This window comes from Coturnix japonica, chromosome 1 (assembly GCF_001577835.2).
Source record: "Coturnix japonica isolate 7356 chromosome 1, Coturnix japonica 2.1, whole genome shotgun sequence".
NCBI lineage: Eukaryota > Metazoa > Chordata > Aves > Galliformes > Phasianidae > Coturnix > Coturnix japonica.
The window spans coordinates 139,477,306-139,499,865 of record NC_029516.1 but is presented as its reverse complement, the minus strand read 5'-3'; the positions used below and the strand labels follow the sequence as shown (position 1 = coordinate 139,499,865).

Sequence of the window (22,560 nt, the reverse complement as noted above, 5' to 3'; positions counted from 1 at the left end):
TCCCTCAGTGCTTGTAATTGCTTATGTGAACTCTTTAACTCTTGCTGAGCCTGGTCAGTCTCCAATTACGTGCACAGCTCCTTGGCCTTTATTTCTATTTGCTGTTTGCTTCAACAAGAAGGACAGCTGCTTTCTCACAAGATTATTTTACTATCCCCATGAAATCTACTTTCACCTTACCAAGGGTGATAAACACTTCTCATTCTATTTCTTCCTATTAAGATCAATTACTCCAAGGCATTCTTGTAAACTTGCAGATATCATTTCCACCTTCTGTCAGCCTGGCAGAACTCAGGTATTTTCTCATCCTTTTCCTTGGTTATATAGGACACAGCTTTGTGACAGCCCACAGTACTCACTATTTCAACTTTCTCAGTTTCTGTTTGTTCAGGTTTTTTGGAAGTCAGGGACCGACCATATCGCTCCTACAATTTAAAATTTCTCCAACCAATACAAGGCAAAAGGCCATGTGCATGACAGTATGCCCTGTCCAACAAAGAAAGGCATGTATGGAAATGGAAATACATTTCCAAGTACATTGCTGCATCTGTTACAGTAACAGAAATTATTCTCGTGTTTGACTATCACAAAAGCTAGCAAGTGCCTTCTGCACTGGAATTCACAGTAGTGTTATTTTTGAAATGCGCTTCAGCAAGATTTCATAGTCCAGTATATGACAGTAACTACAAGCAGCTATAAAATATGGAGCTCTTTCACAAAAACCCATATGACCAAATGAAACTCCATCTACTGTATGTACTATAAAATCACCCTTTGTGATTGTGGTAATAGCAGGATTTCACTGTGCAGGTGGTGTATGTTGTCAACAAGAATTCATGATAAAAACACATTAAGGTCAGCTTGACATTAGGAATGAGTATAGATTGTCAAGCACAATCTGGCAGCCAACTTAAATCACAGAAACTAATTGAATCACATTTTTCTCTCCTGTCGTGGGTGTTTATATAATTGTATGTCCTTAATCTGCCAAATCCCAGTTTAATTTCTTGTCTTGGTGTTTCAGAAATTGTTTTGATATGAATGGTTTCAGAGGAGCCTGTCCATGTTAATTCAGCAAAATCATGCCTGCCTCTCCAACACTGTGGAACAATGCAAAGACCACTCTGAGATCCTGTCTGCTACAAAGAGAAGCACTGACACCTTTCTATTCCTGTTTGGCGTATATGTGGATGATGTCTCGGAAAAGCCTGGCTAGCTCTCACAGTTGTTGGTAACTGTCCCAAATATAACTTTGCAGTGGCTTACAGAAGCAGCAGCTTTCCCTTCTGTAGAATGTTAGTGTTCTGTTTTTAAATATTAATGTATGCACTTTGCTTTACTTATGTAGCCAATTATATAAATGTGTAAGCAAACATTAAACACTGCTTTCTATTAAATATATATATATTATATATATGTATATTTTATATATGTGCATATATATATAAATTATATGTGTATATATATATGTATATATATATATATATATGTATATCTTAAAAATCTCTCCCAATTAGCTCATCTTTTAACATGAAGTTACCAGACACTTACCGTAGTATCTCCCTCCAAAAATCATGAAGGCTGGGTCTGCATCTGATAGCTTACCTCAAAGCTCTGTGTCTCCATACAGAAGAGCAAGCCAAATTCATTTCTGTGATAACACAGAAGTACTCAATATAAATTAAGGTATCCAAAACCTGTCTCATTGTCAGGGTTAATAATTCACTGCATGTTTTCAGAGCATCCTTCTCACAGAATCCAAGAGAAACTCCTAGAACTTGAAACTTAGAATTGTATGGAAAAATTTCCAATATGTTCTACAAGCACTTTCAGAACATCTGTAACTAATATAAGGCAATTGCGCAGTTCTTTACTTCAAAGTCAGAAAGCATCGTTGTATGCATATGCTAACTGATGAAGGTACAAATAATTAAGTTGGCCACATTATATTCTCAAGTAGTCCAGTAAAATCGTAACAAATTTGCTCATTTCAATATTCTTATTCAACTCTTGCATATTGTAAAAGAGAATCTGAGGACCGTACATATGCTGGAGATGCAGATTCATTAGTGTTAGAAAATGATATTAGTTCAAGTGTCAGAAAATGACTTCCTCATTTGTGAAGCCTACCTTGCCAGGAAGATATTTACTTTAAACAAAACCCAATCTTGGAGCCAAAGATTTCTCATGATTAAGCTGTTGGCTTGAAAGACACTCAAAATTTTCTTCCTCCTACCACTTGCCCACTATATGTGAGTCTCATATCAGAAAAGACTGCTCAGTACCGTAAGTTATTTTTTCATTAAAATTAACCTTTGCAAACTTAATCAGTTTTCTGTCAAGTTCCTGTTTGCTGTCATAATTAGATTTCTGAAGGCTGAACTATGCTGGGGAGACCAAAAGACTACGGTGGGCATTTAGTCACTCAGCCAGAAAGCTGACATGAGGATTGAGCGAGCACCTGATGGCTGCTACAAAATGACAATGAAGGAACTCTCCTCCGTAGATTTCCAGCCTTCCTGGCTCACAGGCAGAAGTATGCCCACTGTCCTTCCTTGTCTTCAGTTCTGGTGTGACATATACATCAATTGCTCCAGAAGAGTTTTTAAGAAGCCTTTATGTATGAAACACTGGAGAATACGCATGCTTACAGAAGAGAAGTATGCATTCCTTTCAGTGTTACACTTCTAAGCAGGTACTTCAGCAAGCCAGCCTTGAAAAAGGAATTTTGCATCTTCTTTGGAGAGAAGGAGTAAAGCTTTTGCAGTCTGGCTCTTAGAATGCAGTTTGAGTATGAGTCTGAAGACTGTTCAAGTTGCCCCCATGAGGAGTCGAAAAAGCTTGTTAAGAAGAACTGGGAATTTGATGCAATAAGAAGGGCAGATTTTACATCCAAAGAAGGAAGGTGCCAGTTGCCAATAATCCAAGTTCCCCAAGAAGTTCTAAAGACAGGCCACATCTTCCTGGGAATCATGCATTTTAAATACTCTCAACCAGTCATATTCTTGTAGGTGAAAAAAGCATTCTCTTGAAACAACAAGGTATGTTAATGATTATTGTATAAATTGAACAAATCACGACATTCTGAGAGCTCAGATGCTTAACTCTCGGTTACGTTAAAAGGTTACATTTAAAAATATTGCAAGGTAATTGGAAGTGATAGGAATGCTTGCCATCTGTTTGAAAACATAGTGCAGAGTATAGCAGATTGGGTTCCAAGCATTTCTATTGTTGTGAACCAACACTCTGATACTACTATGGATTTCCTGAGATACTTCTGACATACAGGTCAGTGCTGTACTAAATAGCCAAGGACAAAGCTTATGAAGAAGACACACACATCTAGTGAGCCTTGCTTGTGCTCTGGCTTCTCAACTACTGCAGATAATGGGAGACATACAACCTTTCACCTTTTCGCCAAAACATCAAAACACTGGAAAAGTTTCATTTGTTTAAATTCATATTGCAAACAAAGACAGTTAATGTGTTGATGACATTTATTGTAAACACACTGTTTGTAGCAGAAAGATGTTATTTTGAAAAATACTTGTTCTATCCATGAAAGCAAAAGGCAATATATGGATTTTGAGCTTGCTACAGAAAAGGGGATATCTGAAATGGCAAGCTTTTTCTTGCTCTATTCTCTTTATCATATTTGATCTCACCAGAAGTTACATCAGTGGCTATGCTCACCATATCTCCACTAAATTTCTTTTCAGTTCTTTATATCCATATGCTTAGATTTATTTCCGATAATTTCAGCATTTTTAGATACTGCACTTGAAGATTATTTTTTAAAACTGCTGTTTTTGTCAATCAGTGGTATTGCTTCTGACTTGTAAATGTCAGACATATTTGAACTCCCACATTTTCTTTCAAAACCGGTTTTGAAGTATTGTTAAAAATAATTACTGTCATCTCACACTCAATAACAGATTCAACTTTACAATAAAATAGATTTTTCATACTTTTCCTAACATCCACATCAGTCATAACAAGTGTTTTTCTAGGTACTGAAGGCAGAGATTCTTCTGCCCCTAGTACCAGTTGAGACGCTCAGTTTTGTTCAAAAAGAAGGCAAAGTTTATGTCTGTCCTTGTAATGCAAGGCTTAGTTACACATTCAGATTGAATGTGGTACAGTTCTTTAAAAGGGTAATGAATGCAAGGTTTAAAGAGCTCCTTCCCTGACAAGGGAACCTCAGCAGAAGTTTTCCCACATGGGTCACATCGAAGCAAAGTGGTACCCAGCTTCTGCTCTAGCCCTGAGGCCACACAACATCATGAAGAGGGAGATTTTCAACTGATTGATAGGGAGTGGAGCTCCAGTGCCTAATTGATGTTTATACCTATTGGGAAAAAAACAACCCAGTCAGTACTGTCGACAGCCCAGCTCAAATTTCCCTTCTCACAAGAGCAAAAATGCTGCTGAATGGAATCCTGCCTGGCTGAACTGATGGGCAAGAACACTGAGGCAGCACACTCTGCAGTGTGCCAGCAGTAATCCAGTCTGACCTGCTGACAATCCATACTAGAGGTGGTAACCACCTGCTAGTGGGCTGTTTCTACAAAGCATTCCCTATGCTTTACTGCTTGGAGTGACAATTCCTTGGCTGGTCTGCAGAACTGCTGCTGTGCTGTTGTGGATCAGCAGTGAGCACCTTTAGAAGCTGTGCACGCGGTAGTTGTTCTGAGGATCAGTTACTCCCAGGCGAATTAACTCACGATTGGATCCTGCTGTATCCTGCATACCCATGGCTCCCATCTTGGGACATGCTCATTGACACATAGAATTAAGAGGCCTGAAGGTTTGCTCCTGGTTTGAAGAAATCAACTGCATAACCTCAAATAACTGCCTTGTGCAGAGAAGGATCCGGCTCTACCCGGGATGCAGAGGAGGCAAAGAAGCAAACCTATGATAATCTTTGCACTAAAGATTGTTAAGTGCTGCTGTGTAACGTGAAAATACACCGGATTTTTTTTTAGGCTTCCATATGCAATAATTTTATATGGTGAATACAATAATGATGGCTAATAGTATGTCTCCAAAATACTATGTGAAATACATAATGCTGTGATCAACGGTGAATTAAAGCACTGAAATGATAGCCTTTCAGTTCAAACAAAGCACGGTATTAAAATTCTGGTGGGTGAGTTTGGAAACAAAAATTGTCAGCTTCTGACTTGTTTAGTCACCTCTCTGGCTGGGTGTCAAAATAGGTCAATAGAGCTCTCTTTCCACAACAGCAAGAAGTAAATGGAAACTTTGCTCCGTTCCAGCCTAAATCAGTAGCAAAGGAGACATTCCCACTGTCATGTAGCTTTTGTATTTGTTACATGATACTCGGTGATGTTAAGTGATGGCTGACAGGTTTTCAGCAAACCAAAACACCCTTGTCCCCGAGGATGGCACCAGCCCTCGCACCTGAAACGTTTTGGCCCTGCCATGTAGAACACGGCAGCACCCCTGGTCTGGCTCAGCCAGGCATGGTGAGGTCAGTCAGCAGGCAGGCGGGCAGGGAACAGAGGCAGAGTGGTGATGGCAGCCAGACCACAACCCTGCGACTTGGGCTCAGTTTCTATTAGCAACAATCTCAAAAGCCTCTCTGTGCGCAGCTTCGTAATTGAGCGTTAAAAGTGCTGTGCTACGAGCAGTGCACCCTCCCTTACAAATTCTGACTTCATTTGCAGACTTGGTAGCCTATTGAGTACTTCAGTTTGAAATTTTTTAATACTTAAGCAGGGACTGTGAAATTAAGCCATGGTCGGGTTTAAACAGTGATTTACTTTGCCAAGTATTGCTTGAGATCACCGTGTTCCTACTGCTTGGAACTGCATTTCCATGCTAATACATTGCTAAGAGATTTTCTAAATGTCCCTCTAGCTTCATCGAAAAGCTATAACTAACTTAAGTAATAAATTACCATCACAGGCTCTATGCACATAAAGAAAAGGTGTAAATGGAATGAAGGCCAAGAAAAGAAGTGTAACCCCATCTTAAAACTTGCAGCAGACTTTTCCCATAAGCAAAAAATAATCCTTTCAAAAGTATAGGGCCCTCAGTCACAGAGCAAATCTGCAACAAAGCAAATCCATAGGGGAAACTGAATGTTTTATAGTTAAGATAGAACTCAGACTTTAGTACCTGAACAGAAAGCAATGCCCTGAAAAACCTAAATCACCATATATTATTCATTGTAACATCTTCAACAGTTTAGGTTGGATATTAGGAGGAACCTTTCACCCAGAGGGTGGTGACGCACTGGAACAGGTTGCCCAAGGAGGTTGTGGATACCCCATCCCTGGAGGCATTCAAGGCCAGGCTGGATGTGGCTCTGGGACTGGTGGTTGGTGACCCTGCACATGGCAGGGGGTGGAAACTCCATGATCATTATGGTCCTTTTCAATCCTGGCCATTCTGATTCTATGAGTCTAATTAATACAGACATATTTTCTTTACCTACAGGTCTCCATATGAATGTTGTATGAATGTTGATGTGTATAGCAATGTGTCATAGATTTATATCTTGCACAGAAATACAATAAACTCCAATTTTTGAAACAGTATAGGAACAGGAAAGCAGGCAGCTGAAAAAGAGGTTGATTTGCTGTCTGATTTATAGCTATTGCTCCTGCACATTTAGAGAGAATTAGATACGTAGAGATACACAGTGAGATTTTAACGTTTTTATGCACAAACATGTGGCTTTATCTATCCTGGATCCCACTGCATTACAAATGCTACCAGCTCTGCTCTGTGCGCGCTCTGGACAAACACATTTCGTTGCTGGGTGGGTTAGTGTACTAAATGAGGCGTGGTTCAGAGAGGGGTTACCGCAAAGGTTACCTCTGTCACTGGAATGCCTGGGAGGAGAGCTATAGCCAGGCTGCCCTACAGCACCGTATCCAATTGCTCAGGTAATTGCTCAGAAATGTTTTCCCTGCTCTCCCCTTTCCCTTTGTGTCCGTGTGCTGCCTGTATGTGCGGTGTACGGAAGGGAGGAGGAAGGCAGGCAGGAGGGTTGGGCTCAACATGTCTACCGTGGCTTTTCCACAGCTAAAAGAACGGGAATATTTCTTCCTTCTCTTGTCGGGGACGGGAATAACATTAATTAAACAGGGCTGGTTTTTCCATTCTGCCAGAGGTATTCACTGGGAGAGCTTTGGCTTCTGGCCACCAGAGGAAAAAGAAAAAAACCACCACCACAGAACCTCATCTTGTTTCTAAATTAAGTACCGTTAATACTCCTTACTTGTTTGTTAAATCGCCCCACAGCACACGTCCCAGCCACCGGGGACACCTGCCGGCCGGGCTGCGCCTCATTCCCCCGGGCCGCCTTCCCAGCCGGGCCCCGCCGCCGAGCCGGACTCACCCACGGCCTCTCCCCACAGCGGGAGGGCGGGGAAGCGAAAAACTGCCCGCCCCCGCCGCACATCTGCAGCCCAGCACAAGGCCGACTTGTGTGCGCGGCCCCGCCGCCGGATGAAACCCGCCTTTGTCCATCCCGGCGCCGCGGTGAGGCGCCGCGCATATCAACGAGCCACCGCCCCTCCGCCCTGCCGGCCCCGCCTCCTCCCGTCGCCCTGCCCGCTGACCCCAGGCAACCGTTGGGCCGCTCGGCCGCCCGCGGGTAGCCATGGCAACGGCAGGGCCTGCGGGGCGGCGGCCTCCCTGCCCTGCCCTCCGGCTTAGCGCTGCCCGGCCCCACGGCGCTCGGCTCCGGTGCCGTTTGCCCGCTGCGATCAGAGGCGGTCGTAGTGGCTCGGGCGGCGGCAGGCTGCGGTCGTCGCGTTCACAAGGGCCGGCAGAGGAGATGGCGGCGGTCCCAGCACCTGCGCGCTGCTTTCTGAGCCGTCTTCAACGTCTCTGAGCAAAGGGCTTTCCCCCCAGGCCGTGGGCACGCAGCTGTGTTTCTGCTTCCGTACCCCTGCTGTGTGAACATTCGCATAACGTTCAAATTGCTTCCCCTTCCCCTCACTGTATACCACTGAGATCCACTGAACTAAGGCAGTGGGAGGGCTGACACGAAAATAACATCTCTGGTGGTGTTTGCATCACCTGTGTGCTGCTCCCCCGGCAAATGCTCTGCTGACAGATGTGTTCACATTGCGAGGGACACGTCTTCCTCCTGGAAACAGCAGACACTTGCACTTGGTGTGGATGGCCAGGGCTGAGTCCTCATCAGTGGTGGTGGACATCTGCTCGGAGCTGCTGTGCCCTCCCTCCAGGCATCCTGGAGTGGGGTGTTTGTACTGAGGTCTCCACAGAATCACAGCATGTGAGGGATTGGAAGGGACCTCAAAAGATCATCCCACCCTGCACACAATGTATGCACAAATGCACATTGCTGGCTTCATCTGGTCGCTCTAATATTTACTGCATTTTCTTTCCATGTAAGGTTCATCATGATAATCTGAAAACAAAGTGGAAGAGAACAGAAAAATACCTGGTTTCTGAACTGAATTGTATATTCACAATTTTATAATTTCACTTTTTATGAGGGTGGATAGTGATAGGACGAGGGGGGATGGTTTTAAATTGAGATGGGGGAGATTTAGGTTAGATATTAGGAGGAAGATTTTCACACAGAGGGTGGTGATGCACTGGAACAGATTGCCCAAAGGAGGCTGTGGATGCCCCATCCCTGGAGGCATTCAAGGCCAGGCTGGATGTGGCTGTGGCAGCTTGGTCTGGTGGTTGGCAGCCCTGCACATAGCAGGGGAATTGAAACTGGATGATCATTTTGATCTTTTCCAACCCAGGCCATTCTGTGATTCCTATGAGATTATCTGTGGGATAACTTTCTGGTTTCATAAACTATATAACACAAAATTGGACATAAGATAGTACCTGTACATTCTAACATGTTGAAAGTCAGCAAAAGCAAGACTAAGCCTAAGTAGCATAAATTAATGTCTTTTGGAACTTTGCTGTCATCTGAACAACAAGCAGTTCAAGAATGTGTTATGAATCCTCTGAAAGAAGCATGCTGTGCATGTGCAGTCATGAAGTGAGTTCTGGCACTCAGAAGAGTGGCATTGCTTTTCCATGTGCTTTTATAGTATCTCATGGCTTAATCTATAATGTAATTTACATTACGTAATACCTAATGATCCCAGAATACTAATTCTATGAAGATATTGCTGTTTATTGAAATACATGAATCAGAGTGTTACTGAGGGTGATATCACCTAATTCCCACTGCCTGATTTCTGAAGAAAATTATTTTAGGGACCATATGTATTTAAAAAAAAAGCAACTACCCCCAATTGTTTTGCTGGTTGTGCTTTGCAATGTGTCCCTATTGTATTCAGTAAGTGACTCTTTTGCAAAATGAATGAAAGATGACCAAAGGAGAGAACTGAAGAGGAGCACTGGGAGTTTAAAAGAGTTTTGATTCTGCACTGTCATTTCAGTCTTTCACTGTATTCCCTCCAACAGTTTAAACAACCGCTGTAGATGGACCAATGTGAGGAGGTGGAGCCAATGTTAGGAAGGCACGCTGCTTTAGTAAGTCACCTGCAAGACAAAATGATCTTTGAATTTTGAATAAATGTGGTTTATTTTTTCATTACATTTGGAAAAAATGCCAGTAAGGATTCAGTCACTGCTCATGGTGATACATGGATGGTGTTCCTTTGTGAGAACGGTACTTATTAAAAGCTCCTTTTTGTCATGCAAATCATGACATGTCATGCCTGTAATTCTTTTCTGTGATCCTCTGGAATAAGGGGATATAACAGTAGTGGATAATAGGAATGCATGGGGATGTGATAGGGAGGGGGGAGCAGTGTTGGGAGAAGTTCAGAGGAATTCAGGGAAGGTCCAGCCACAACGCTGATGTGATCATAAGGAAGGCAGAAACAGAAGGGAGAAAGAACCTCAGAGTCTTACTGGAGACATACTGCTTATTCCCAACATTTCAGAATGGGGTTTGAACTCTGAGAAATAAGTACGGAAATGAATTATCTATACTCTATGATTCCCAAGGTATTTGAGAGTATCTTTAATGTTTCCACTCTAAAAGGGGGGTAGTTCTTTTTTTTCTGTACACTGCATTTCAAAGACAGTCCCCTAGAGTGAAGTTCAGCTTTGGCTTCAATCACAGAAGTTTAGCTATGAGAATGTGACAGAGGTGTCTTAACTTTCCATTACAGACAGTGGATTCAGGTTCCTCCTCAGGAGCTATTTGAGCCTCACTCTTTAATACACTGAAAATAGGCATTCAGATGCAGCATGACATAGGGTCTCTCAGGGACCCATGACATCTGGCCAGGTAGGATTAGCCAGGGCAACTCAAACTCACATTTAGGCAACTGCTGCTAACCTAATACACTCGAACAGGTTTGCATTCTGAAGTAGATACTTCCATTTTATCAGCTGACTAGGTCTCCAGTGACTGCACTGACAAGGCACCTTGCTCTCATCAGGACATCTGTGCTTAGTTTCTTCAACTCAGGTGCTGAGTCCTGCAGGCATACTTGAAGTTAAGCCCTACAGGCTTAATTTACTTGCCTAAACACTGGTGGCCAGCACTGTTTAAGACTGCCATGCAGCACTGTCAGTTACTGCCTTGGACCTGAGGGAGACCCACTTCTATTGCAGTGACAGCCAGTCTATGCGTTCAGAAGAAGGTATTTTCTTGTCTGTTACTTCCACAAATGTAATTCTTCAAACATTTTTCTAAGAAAAATACCTCCCTTCTAAAGCTTTCTTTCTTTCTTCACAGAAAAAAAAGAAAAATAAAAAGATGCACAGCCTCAACCATTTCTAGAAACACAGAGCTGTCTTAAGATCTCTCTTTTCCAGAATCTTTACTGCTATAGAGTGCAAACCCTTATTAAATGGGGAAAAAAAAAAAAGTGGGGAAGATAATGTGAGTACCATTTAAGAAACTGAAAGAGTGAATGGCAGAAATCTTACTGTTCTCTGAAGTTAAAGGTTGATCATAGGATCAAAGTAGAGGGCTAAAAGCGTTAAATGAGTGGTTTCATTCAGGGAAGGACTGGAAATAGAATCACAGAATCATAGAATCCTTAGAGAAGTATAAAGAAAAAAACAGAAGTATAAAGGAAAACCAATTTGATACATTGGAGAATAACAGTAAAAACAGATATACAGACATTGGGAATAAATTAAGGAAAAATAACAAGAAAATCACACTTTTCTAAGAAGGTAACTCAGAGAAAGAAAATCTGATAGACACTGAAGACATCTCTTAAGACTTCTTGTCCCAGTCAAACTTAAAATTGATTGGGTATGAGCATGGGACAAGACCCATCTTCTCCCATACGTGTACCCATGTGAACCCCACGTGAACGATGCAAAGACTTGCTGAGATTTGCCACCACTTCTTTTCTTCATGACCATTTTTTATTTCTGTTCCCTCAGAGAAACATTTGACAGTTTAAGAATTTCTCTTATTCTTCCATCTTTTTTTTCTTCTGAAAATTAAAAAGACTTCTTCTGCCTTCAGATAACTTTTATGTGACAGAAAGTCAGGTCATCTTTTTATACTTTTCAATATTTTATGAGAATGTTGGCAGGCTTTTGAGACTCTAAATTTTAGGACTCGGAGAAGCAACTCAACCTTATGCTCTCGTGCCATGAGAGAATGCACTTTTCCTGGTGAAATGTTTAAGTCAGACACTTGAACATCCTCCAACCTTTTCACCTTTTCACATCAACATCAGCTTGAAGTCACAGCTGCTATAGAATACCTTCACAGGGCAGAAACCAGTAAAAGACTTGAAGCATCCATGAGTGGGAACCTGGGACAGTGATCCAAAAGGCACCTGTTTGTCTGCTGCCTAGCTTGATTAGATACCTTCCTGTCAGGAGGTAAAGTTCTTGAGACACTTACAGCTAAAATATATAGCTTAATGCCTTCCTTTTTTCTAATGTAAGGGGAGAGTTGGGAACAGGCTCCATCTACAAACCCTTAAGGCACTTAATCTGCTAGACATTTTCACAGCATATCTACTGAATGCTTCTCCCTGAAACACAGGTGAAGAAAAAGCAGTGGTGCTTCAATGCCAAGCCCATACGTATACACGCATACACACACATCAGATACAGCGCCAAATATTCAGGTCACTCTTGCTCCCAGAAATGGGGAATATAATACTCTTTTTAGTGTGCAGAATCCAGTGGGCATTGACTGCCTTTCACTCATTTAATACTACAGTTCTGCTAGAAGCAAGGACCAAAACCTACAAATGCCATTTTTCTGCTGATCTGTAAGCACCTTTCAGATACTAGAAGAAAGCAATAATGTCTCCCCTCAGCCTCCTTTTCCTCAGACTAAGCAGCCCCAGTTCCTTCAGTCTCTCTTCATTGGGCATGTTCTCAAAGCCCTTCACAAGCCTTGTTGGCCTTCTCTGGACCTGCTCCAGTATCTCTATGTCCTTTCTGTACTGAGGTGCCCAAAACTGAACACAGAACTCAAGGTGAGGCCTCACTCAATTCTCACTTCTTGACATCATTGTTGAGGGGTTACTTATTCCTATGGAGCAGCTGCTTAGCATAGGTTTGGAGGGTAAAGGCATAGAAATGTTGCATGTATGCATGATGTTGCAAAACCACACTGTATCTACTGCCCATCAGACTTTTTTTGTTAGATGTGTTGTCCTAGGTTTTGCTCTTCCAGCACATTCTTACTGCTCTGAAATTAGTGAGAGATGATATTGCTCTTATCAGGCTCAGTCCTTTCATAGATGTCCAGTCATCTTTCATTGTCACATGACTTTGTGATAAGCTTTAATCACATTACAAGGTAGTCTGCTGCTTGGTTACAGGTCCTGCTTGAGTGGGCTGGCCATGTGTCATGTGCATCCGAATAAGAAATGATCAAGGAATAACAAAATCCTATGTTGTTAACCCTATTTCCAGACAAAGCTGGAGGTAAAAACAACAGCAGGAGGGACACAGACCAGCCTTGCAATCAGAGTGTTCAGAGAGAGACAGAGGACAGAAGGTAAATATCAACTGTCTAATGCTTCCGTGAATAATTAGTTTGTGTGTGGTTTGTTTTTTTTTTTTTAATTAGCATTTGCTTGTAAAATCATAGTATCTCTTCTTTGTCTGTAGATTTTATCTTCCTGAAAATTTTCTGCTACACATTCTGGAATAGATTTTTTCCCTTCATTGTTCTAGAATTTTGGGTCTGAGATTTGCCAGACAGATCCTCACTCTGCATTTGGAATCTGACACCCCAGGAGCTTTGTATTTTCCCTGAGTCCATCTGCTGTCAGGAGGAGTTTCAGCTTGTGTTTGGGCTTGCATATTAGGGCATGTGGAGAAACAAATTAGCAGGTAAGAAATTGCCATTCTTCTGACTCATTTCTTTTTTTTCCTTTTTTTTTCCTTTCCCAGTAAGGGGCAAAAAGGTAAGTGGCAGCACATGGCTTATAGCTGCCTTATTATAACCACCTTCCCATGTGGCCGGTTGAGAAGCTAACTAATAGTTCTGATACTAGCTAATCTAGCAAAAAGATTCCAATGGGTGGAGGTGAGAGTAACATCTGCCTTTTATATCCTACTCTTGCCAATGCAGGCATGTGAGGTTTTTTGTTGTTCCAAGAACCTCTGAAGCATAGCAAAGGTAAAGGTCCTATGAATTGGAACCACCTGCTTGAACTAATGTTTTGGCAAGCTCCTGTTTTCCTGGAGCTGGTTCAGAGTGTTCTGGGCTATGTAGAATGAGAAAAATCCACAAAAAATTACTTATACCCTCTAACCATTCTCTGTGCTATTGTGTTCGGACTGAAAATGTGTAATGAACAAATGTAGTAAGCGTGAAGCACATAGTGGGCTTGTATGACCACATCCCTTACTGTATGGTCTATTGTATGGTCTGACAGTAAATACAGAGCTTAGAGATATAGGGGCAAACAGCTTTCAAAACTAATGCTACATGTAGCACAGGAGATTCATTAGCTGCTTTCTTGAACCCTCTATTTGACATTGTTAGAAGTTTCAATATTTGTGTTGGAGTAGATGGACTGAAAACCACTGACAGATTCTAAGAGCCCCTACTGTACTTCTGTTTGTGTATACAGCTTGTATGTCCCTCACACCATACCACTTTTGTGTAAGGGGCTTCTTTTTAAACCCAAGACTTTTTATGACCTTTGCAAAATAGCCCTCGCTGCAGGGTCGATGGCTTATCCTTTAGAGGAAAGACAGCAACAGGATGTCCACAGATATTTGTCAATTCATGTTTAAAATGGCAAATATATGACAACTACACATTTTATATATGTGTTTTTTCCAAACTGGATAAAACATAAATAAATATGTACCACACACAAAATCAAGGATTTGCACTTCATCCCTTGGATAATTCGGTAGTTCTTTGTTGTTTTTCTGTTGGTTTTTGTTGTTGTTGTTGTTTTAGAATTGTGCTATAATGTTCTATAAAGCTTCTAAAACAGACCTATAGTCTCTCTGATCTGAGGATATGCCAGAGTCCAAACCTTTCTGAGTTCTCACTCGCCACCAAATGCGTAATTTATGCAAAATCAAATGTTCAATTCTTCAAGAAGAAGCGAAGTCTTAGCCAGAATGCCATCGAGTCAAACCAGTTAGGACATTTTTCCAGGATGTTCAGATGGTTGCTCTGAGTCAGGCATGAAAGGTGCTAACGCCCATGTCCCTACATTCTTACACTGGATATGCAGTATAAGTGTGTCATTATCTTTATGAATTCTGTAAATTATGCATACAGTCTCACTTAGGATCATTCTGCCCAGCCATTCTTTGTTGGTCAGATTTTTTTCTGAGCTGCTTCACAGCTGTAGAGGAACTGCAGCTCAAATAAGTTTCAAGTTAAGATGTTCAGACACTTTAAGATACATAATATGAATGTGAGCTTTTGAGAGCATTGCACTTTTTTATTAGAAATACCTGTAAATAGAATGATAAATATAGGTCAATGAAAAAGTTTAATGTAATCCTGAAGTGTTTATATTTTTTTTTTAATTATGCAAGTACTGAACATTTTTAAGCAGTTACTTTAATCTCAACTCACATGTTTTTCATCTTCCAGAGTCTGAATAGACCCCAGCTCTGACATTTTTCTTTATCCTTCATTTGCTGCATTTGCTGGATTCAGACTGTATGTTATTCCTTCTTTAAAGTGGGTACCTACGATCTGTCTTTCCTTGCCACTAGTAGCAGTTCTGACACGTTACAGTTTTTCAGACTTTTAATCACGTCCTTTCTCTGAACTTTGATCTGGTGGGCACAATCCACCTCTCCGAGCAAGAGTTAAGTATGTAAAACAATTAACAACAACAAAAAAAACCACAGTGAGAGCCTATTTGTCCTTAATCTGAATGCAAAAGGAGTACGGACTTGGACAAAACAGAAAGACTGGAGAAAAGAAGGCTGCGGGGTGACCTCATTGCAGCCTTTCAGTACCTGAAGGGAACCTATATCCAGGAGGGGAGTAAACTCTTCAAAAGGGCTGACAATACCAGGACAAGGGGAAATGGATTTAAGTTGAAAGAGGGTAGATTTAGGTTGGATGTTAGGGGGAAGTTCTTTGCTAGGAGATTGGTGAGATCCTGGAACAGGCCGCCCAGGGAGTTTGTGGATGCCCTGTCCTTGGAGGTGTTCAAGGCCAGATTGGATGGGGCCCTGGGCAACCTGATCTAGTAAATGTGGAAGTTTGGTGGCCCTGGCAGGCAGGGGTTTGGAGATTCATGATCCTTGAGGTCCCTTCCAGCCCGGGACATTCTGTGATTCTGTGACTCATGTATGCCATTTTGACTCGGTTTCATTATCATTCTTAGCTGTTCATTCATAGATGTGATCAACATCCTCCACAGTATGCTAGATTTCCACCCATTAGATGTCTACTTACTTGATAATGGAATAATTCTCTACATCTGCTGCTAATTTGGATCCTTTATCATTGATGCAGTAAGTTTATTCAGTCACTTATAAAAATTATCAGATATCCTCTTCCTTTTTGTCGTTAATCCGTTTTGTCAAATGACCAGGCAGAACGTTTTTTATTATACGATTGAAGTCTATCATTTGTTCATAAATTTTCAGTCTCTGGGAGTTCAAACTGGCAAAGAAAAACCAAAAACTGATTGCCTGAATGATAGGAAACTTAGAATTTGTTTTCACGGTTTTCGATTACTGATTTGATAGCTCAGCATACCTGAAAATTAAAGCAATATAGTTTAAGAGCTGAGAGTGTGAAGAGTGCAAGAAAAGTCACTTCAACCACTTAAACCACCATAATACTACTCATCATTGTGGTATTTTGAGTTCCTAAGTCATTGCATGACTACTAAGATACTTTGGGTTACTTAAAAGGTTTGCGGAAAACTGGTTCCATCACTGCAGAGGTCAGGTTGCTGAAGTTCTTAATCTAACTGCAGGTGCTTCATGCATTTTATTTGCATAAAGCCATTTTCTTAACCAAGAAAGAAATACATATACAAGTGTTGCTGTAGTCAGTGTCGCTAGCCTTTTTTACTTCATAATCACTTTTTACAGTACCATAAAATAAACCACCACTGTGTGTTTTTCTTACAGAAAAGTATTCTCAAGAACGATGCCTACACAATTGCTTACTCTTAGTAACCATGTATGCTGACTCTTTCATGAAATATATATATATATATATATATATATATATTTCTTGTGCTGTAGACAGATATTACTTGCAATGAGATAGTGATGGTAAATTATAAGAACTGGAGCAAGCTTCAGAAATACTAAAGATGATAGAGCTTCAGGGATGGAACAAGCAGATTTACAGAGATAAAAATTACAGGAAGAACACGCAAATGTCCTGGATTAGATCAGAAGACTGAATCATCCAACATCTTGTCTTTTGCAGTGGTCAATACTAGCTGCCTAGGGGAAAGTTAAAGAAAGGGCTAACACATGGCAGAAATCTTTAATGCTTTGTTAGTATCCAGCACATTTCAGATCATAGAATCATAGAATCACAGGGTTGGAAAGGACCTACAAGATTATCTTGTCCAACCGTCCTCCCATCACCATTGCTACCACAAGCTACTAACCCTTATCTCATAGCTTCTCATCCAGACTCCTCTTGAACACTGCCAGGGACAGAGACTCCAGCCACCTCCCTGGGCAGCCATTCCAGTGCCTGACCACTCTTTTGGAGAAGAAATTTTTCCTAATATCCAACCTGAATCTCCCTTGCCACAGCTTGAAACCATTCCCTCTAGTCCTAAACTTGCATTTATAAAATACAAGGTTACTGATACTGGATTTTAAGAAGAATTTTGGCGACAGTTAAATCAGTATAGTTTCATAACAATCTATTTAGTGCAGCTTTTTTTTTTTTTTTTTTTTTTTTTTTTTTTTTTTTTTTTTTTAGTAGTTTATCATTGAAATTAGAAAATATTCTTAAAATCCACTTGTGTCACCTACTAAATTCTGGAACTGATAATGCATTAGAAAATAAGCTGAAACAATTAGAGTATTTTTAGTTAAGAGACAACTTACTAGCTGAAGGAACGTTTTATATTCTGTTTCACTGTGTTTTTTAGCATCTAAGAATCCCTGCAAATAATAACCTTGGAGTCTGTTGCAATATCTATTCATGAAAGCTACAGAAAAATATTGAAGAGATTCAAAGCTTGACACAAAACCAGGAACAGACTTAACTTACAGTTTGTTCTGTTGAAAAAAATATCCTACCTTTTAACTCAGAGTTTTTCTCCTTATCTTCCTTCAATAATCACAAAAGTGGTATAGGACAAACTATACACATACAGAGGACAAAGACTGGGATTGTCAGAAAAAATACCCCATCATTTCCAATCAGGTTTAGTTTGTGTATTATGGTAGAATTTTGCAAGAAAAACAAAGAAGCTGTCATCACATCTAATGGCTTGCTGATGGTCAGAATCCCCTTTGGAATAATAATTACATCCCTGTGCGTATGCTGATGTATCTCTACTCTGCCTGCCCTCACTCTTGTGCTTTCAATGTGAAATATTACCTGTGATTTATGCCAAGCACCTGTATCTCTCTGTGCTGTATTGGTGGTTGCACATTGGGTGTCCCACGGTTTCTGGCTCTGCTCCTGGGCCCTGCTGAATTCCAGGCTATTTTCATGCAACATGGCTAGGTATGTTCAGGAGGCAAGGGGAGTTGTGGGTGCAGGGATCGATTGCTTGTAATTGACTTGTGCTATGTCTCAGGACTCACTTGGCTGATCAAAGAGAGTGCCCACAGTTTATATATATCCAGGCACATACCCTTAGGTGAATTCTCCCCACAAGCTTTGTGTGCATATATGAATATTGCAACTGTATACCTGAAAACACTTTAGCTATTAATGAAAGTCTTTTGAGCTCTTATAAGATGCTGTAAAACAAGCTCCTTCATTTAGAATGGGAACATCAACGGAATCAGTAATGTCTGTTATACTGAAATTACATTCAAATCTGCTTGAATGTTTTTGATTTTTATACTGCCTTGAACAACTTAATGAAAAATGTGGACTCGCTTTGGGCATTCAGTTCTTAATTATCATTCACAGAGTGGACTGGGTTGTAAAGGATCACAATGATCATCTAGTTTCAACACCCCTGCTATGTGCAGGGTCGCCAACCACCAGACCAGGACGCTCAGAGCATAACCAGAATCAGCTCTTATTTTTACTCATCCTGTATTTGTTTTGTTTTGTTTGCTTGTTTGTTTTGTAGTATTGTCTAGAAATCGTTCTTTCTATCATGTCTGAATGGCCATCTCCATTTGCTATTGCTAATCTCCTATTGCTATATACGAATTGTATGGTATTCACTTTTTTTACCATTATAGTACTACCTGGTTCTGGGAATGTAAATTCCAAGGAGAGAACAGAACCACATAGGATTAGAATCAACATAGAAACACAAGGTTTTGTTTCCTTTAGCTAAATAAATTGGCCTTTAGAAACCCACACTCATATGTTCCTGAATTTATTTTTGGTGGGAGGATGAAAGTCCTAAAATAGATGCTAGGCATTTCTAACACTTCAAGGATTCATGAAAAATACGAAGGAAGTGGGCATGTGAGGAATCAGCTAGAAATTATTCTTGGCATTTCTTAGATTTTTTCTCCACGATAATGGTGCATAAAAAAAACCAAAAAAAAAACACAAAACAGTCAACTGTGCTGTACCAAGAATTGTGTGTAACTTGGTAACAAGACTTCTGGTCTGACAACATCATCCAGTGAGTTTTGGTTTTGGTCAGATATGCTACAGATTGCATGTTGTGAATAAACTCCCCCAGGAAGAGTAAGAAAGCAGTGACATTGTATAGCCTGTATATTATATGATGTATTTCCTTTGATTTGGTCTTTATGTTTCTCAGCCTGTAATTGCTTTCTGTTTTTGGTTTGGTGATGATCCAGGTTGCATAAAGACTGTTTGACTGGAAACATTTGGACAATCTCCCAGTGACTGAAAGGTAATCTATGTGAAATGTCAGGAAACTTTTCTTCTTTTTTTCCTCCTGACTTCTTCAGCAAACCAAGTAAACTTCTTGCTTCACTGGATCCCATTCTCATTGTGCTTGTCAGTCAGAACTGATGCAGAGTGACTAATCACAACAACCAGATAGCTTCCCAGTGCCTTTGTAGCACTTGGCGATTAAACATCCACCACCATGCTGTGAAAACTTTTACAAGTTTTCAGATTCATGGTGGAACTTTCTTAAGTAGCAAAAAGAGACATGTAATACATCTGGGGGTTCAGCTTGTTCATTTACTGCAGTATTCACAGTAACTGGTTACCATTGCAACGTTGCAAAGTGCATTTATCTTTACAGCATCTAACAAGGCACTTTTATTTTTTCCCATCAATTGCCACCAGGACAATATTTTGCCTTCAACTTCAATGCCTGAGCTCAGTGCAGTTCAGCAGAAGTTAAGAATGTATGTGACTAAAAATGGGCATGACTTATGTTGATAGATGATCAGTTTCAAACCAGCAATCCCTAATCACTTTTGCAGACAGCAGTGCTTATCCAAAAGTAAAACATAGCTACACAAAGTAATCTATGAAGCAATCAGTAGTACTGTTTCATAATAAATCCATTTGCAAGCATATATACTCCTGGTTCACTGGTGCCATGACTTCATGTTAACATTTGTCCTTGTTGGGTAGTCATTGTTTATGTCTTACTGGAGGGACCAATTGCTCATTTTGTCATCTCCCTTAAACTGCAGCATTCAAATGAAATGAAAAATATGTGAATATTTACAATTTTCTGTTGTGAAAGTGCTGTTGAAAGGCTTAAGAAACTAGTTCTGTAGCTTGAAGGTGTGTAGCACTGCAGACAGTCTGGGAGGGGGAAAGTTCTAGGTCTGTCAAAGCTCTTCAGTAGATGTAACAGTAATGTCACATTCTTCATACTTTACAGTTCAGTTGTGAACATTGCAGCACACTGCGTGGAAAGATAAAAGTTTATTTCATAGCAAAAGAAAGCGGATAAAGAGCTTGTTCCAGTTCATATTTCAATTTGTCCTTCAAACTGGTTTTAATGAGTAGTAATATCTAAGTGTTAGAACATTTTGATTTTGCAAGAGAACCATGACTGTTTTGCTGTGATCTAATGCAGAAATACTACCTCATGTTTTTCTCCACTATTTCATTTTTTAATGATGGCTTAATTTATGGAGGGACTGAGGGGAATAATAAGTTCTGTTTCCAATTGGATCTAGCTTCGTTGTCTTTCACTGTAGCCGGTGTGTGAAAAATGGTTATAGTTAGGAAAATGTTCCTGTTGATTGTTATGAGATCATTTTAAATAGTCTTCATGTTTACAGATTTCTCTTTTTTCTACACATTCAGGTTACAGCAGAATGTGACATACCTGCATCAGTAGACAAGGGAAGAGCCACTGATGTCATCTATCTGGACTTCAGTAAGGCCTTTGACACAGTCCCTCATAACATCCTTCTCTCCAAATTGGAAAGATACGGATTTGACAAGTGGACTGTTCAGTGGATTAAGGCTGGTTATGAGATTATACTCAGAGAGTTATGTTCAGTGGCTCAATGTCTGAGTGAAGAACAGTGTCAAGTGGTGCCCCTCAGGGGTCAGTATTGGGACCAGTGCTCTTTAACATCTTCATCAATGGCATCAACGGTGGGATTGAGTTTGTAGCTGATAACAAGCTGTGTGATGCAACTGACACACTCAGTGGACAGGATGCCACCCAAAGAGACATATGTAGGCCCAAGCAGTGGGCCCTGGTGAACCTCACAAGGCTTAATAAATTCATGAACAAGGTCTTGCACCTGCATTGTGGCAAACCCTGCTATGAGGACAAGCTGGGGGTGTAAGGATGGTGCACAACTCCACCAAAAAGGACTTGAGGTGGATGGCAAGCTGGACATGAGCCAGCAATGTGCCCTCACATCCCAGAAAGCCAACTTTATCCTGGACTGTATCAAAAGAATCGTGACCAACAGGTTGAGGGAGGTGATCCTTCTGCTTTCCTCTGTGCTGGTGAGGCCTCACCTGGAGTACTGCATCTAGGTGTGGAGTCTTCAGTACAAGAGAGACATAGGCCTGCTGGAGCATGTCCAGAGGAGGACCAAAAGAGAGATCCAAGAGATGGAACACCTTCCCCATGAGAACGGGCTGAGAGAGCGGGGGCTGTTCAGCCTAGAGAAGAGAAGGCTCTGAGGAGAACTGATAATGGCCTTTCAGTATCTAAGAAGGAGCTTTAAGAAAGAAGGGGCTTTAAGAAAGAAAAGTCCTGTCACTTTAGCACAGTGACAGAACAAAGGAAAATGGTTTCAGAGTAAAGGAGAGAAAATTTAGATTGGATATAAGGAAAAACTTTTTTACAATAAGACAGTTGAGGCATTGCAACAGATTGCCCAGAGGTGTGGTAGAATCCCTGTCCCAGACACATTCAGAGTCAGGCTGTACAGGGCTCTGAGCACCTAAGGTAGCTGTAAGTGCCCCTGTCCATTGCAGGGAAGTTGGACTAGATAGCTTTTAAATGTCCCTTCCAATGCAAAAGATTATATGATTCTATGAATCCCTCCTTACCTCCATTGGCTTGTAAAGTAAGTTTCAAAAATCTTGGTGTTCTGTAGAATCAATGCAATTAGTGGTGTGACACATTCAGAGAACTATAGCAGTGAGCATCATAAAGATACAGAATAGCATTCCATAGGAGATGCAGGGGAAAAAATGAAAATTTGAAACTGGCTTCACCCTGCAACAATTTAGAACATAGCTGAATATTAAAATCTTTAGGCCTTTACTGCTATTTCTGTTATAAAAGTCAAATCTTTGGAGATGGATGCAATTAATAAACATACATATACAAAAATACATTATTGCTTTAATAGCAAAATGCAGTACATTCTGTTTTGAAAACATGCTAAAAAACAGCATAATAAAAATGCTTTTAAGTCGGGTCTTCCACCTTTCTTACTTTCTTTTTCTTTCCTTAATTTTCTTCCCCCTTTCTTCCTGTCTTTCTTTCTTTTTTTCAGAATGAAATTTCTTTATCCTGGGAATCTGACACAGAATTATTATTATTATTATTATTA

At 40.6% G+C, this 22,560-nt stretch overlaps 2 long non-coding RNA genes across 7 annotated transcripts in view; one reads left to right on the top strand and one right to left on the bottom strand.

Annotated features, from left to right (window-relative positions):
• Positions 1-7,752, bottom strand: part of LOC107308057 — a 20,297-nt gene extending 12,545 nt beyond the window's left edge. For 5 of the 6 annotated variants that reach the window (XR_004305925.1, XR_004305923.1, XR_004305926.1 and 2 more), the window contains exons 1-2: positions 7,253-7,752; positions 1,552-1,651 (exon numbers count right to left, since the gene is read on the bottom strand). This is a non-coding gene — a long non-coding RNA (uncharacterized LOC107308057). Of the gene's footprint in view, positions 1-1,551; positions 1,652-2,461; positions 2,545-7,252 lie in introns of those variants that run through there. The other variant, XR_004305924.1, reaches the window with a different exon arrangement.
• On the top strand, positions 6,355-22,560 carry LOC107308058. The gene is made up of 6 exons (XR_001552617.2): positions 6,355-6,917; positions 9,442-9,510; positions 12,892-12,976; positions 13,156-13,314; positions 19,399-19,454; positions 20,840-22,560. It is a non-coding gene; the product is annotated as an uncharacterized LOC107308058 (long non-coding RNA).